Source organism: Terrapene carolina, unplaced genomic scaffold (genome assembly GCF_002925995.2).
Source record: "Terrapene carolina triunguis isolate 2854851 unplaced genomic scaffold, T_m_triunguis-2.0 Scaffold165, whole genome shotgun sequence".
In the NCBI taxonomy this organism is placed as follows: domain Eukaryota; kingdom Metazoa; phylum Chordata; order Testudines; family Emydidae; genus Terrapene; species Terrapene triunguis.
The window spans coordinates 1,828,549-1,830,039 of record NW_020664516.1 but is presented as its reverse complement, the minus strand read 5'-3'; positions in this window follow the sequence as shown (position 1 = coordinate 1,830,039).

Sequence of the window (1,491 nt, the reverse complement as noted above, 5' to 3'; positions counted from 1 at the left end):
GTTGCACCGGAGATGAGCAGATGCCTTTGATTTGGGTGGCGTTGCACCGGAGATGAGCAGATGCCTTTGATTTGGGTGGAGTTGCACCGGAGATGAGCAGATGCCTTTGATTTGGGTGAGTTGCACCGGAGATGAGCAGATCCCTTTGATTTGGGTGGCGTTGCACTGTAGTTGACTCCCATGGTTTTGATCTTACTGTTCATCTCTCCTGTAGCCTGCCAGGCTTTCAGCAGCACGCTGGGGGTTGGCTCCCCTGTTCTCTGAGAAACACTTCAGCCAAGCGGAGCAGCCCTGTGCCTCTCTGAAGCAGCTGGGTGATGGGTGGGGCTGGAGAGGGGGGATTGCATTAAGAGTAAAGGCCAAGCTAGTAGCATGTACAGTCCAACTCTGATGTGAAAAGCAAAAGTCTGAACTGCAGCCCAGGAGCCGCGTTCCTGGGTCCGAAGGCCCTAGTCAGTCTTTGAAAATGGTTATTTTAAGGATCTGTAAAAGGCCTTTAAGAAAGCACAACCTCTCCTTCCTCCCTGGCCTTTTCTTTCTCCTCTCCCCACTCCTCATGCAAAGCACAGCCGATCACCACGATGTACATAGCTCGAAATGGGAGATCCCATCCCGCCCCACCAGCCCAGGGGTGTGTGTGTGTGTGTGTGTGTCGCATCTCAACCCTGTTACTCGGACACTGTGTAATAAAGATTAGTTATAACGTCTCTCCATCCCGTCTCTCCCGCCCCTCTTATTGTGACCAGAGCTGATGACGACGCGTGACAACTGTTTGTTTTTTGGTTTTATTTTTCATTTTGTACAGAGAAAAAAAATTTCCTTTAAAAAAATGTCTTTCGACTGAAGTAACTTTTCTGGTGCTGTTGTTAACTTGTTCTTTTTTTAATTTATTTCCCCCCGTGCTCCTGTCTCTCCCCCTCCGCTACCCTTTCCTCACCCTCTCTTTTTCTTTTCTTTTTCGGACAATTATCCTGTTCCCCACCCCGCCCTTGATTTAAATAGTCACTGCTACAAGTAACGAATGCACTGTGAAGATTCCAGTATTAATAAAAGTTGTACTGTAATTAATACCAGGGACTCACATGTGTGTTCTTGTGTCTCACCTATTCTTTCGCCTGTCCTGCTTCCTAGCTCCATGGTGAGGTGGCTGATTCTTGTTAGCGAACAGGAGACAATGTGTCACTTGATCTGGACATGCTTCATTGGGGTGATTGTTCTTTTCGAAGGCTTGCCAGCAAATTGGTTCTAGCCTATGGTAGTGCCTGAACCTTAGTTGGGATGGTATTACCAAACAAATCTCATTTTGCTAGTGCTGAGTAGTTAAGTGATGGGAAACCAGGTTTTAAGAAATTCTAAAATTTAATTATGGTCTATCCATGCAAGAGTTGCCTTTCAAAGATTAAAAGACACTAAATGACATCATTAACATTTTTATTTTTGTATTTTTAACTGCTGCAATATTCTATTTTAAAACCACCCATGTGCCGGTTG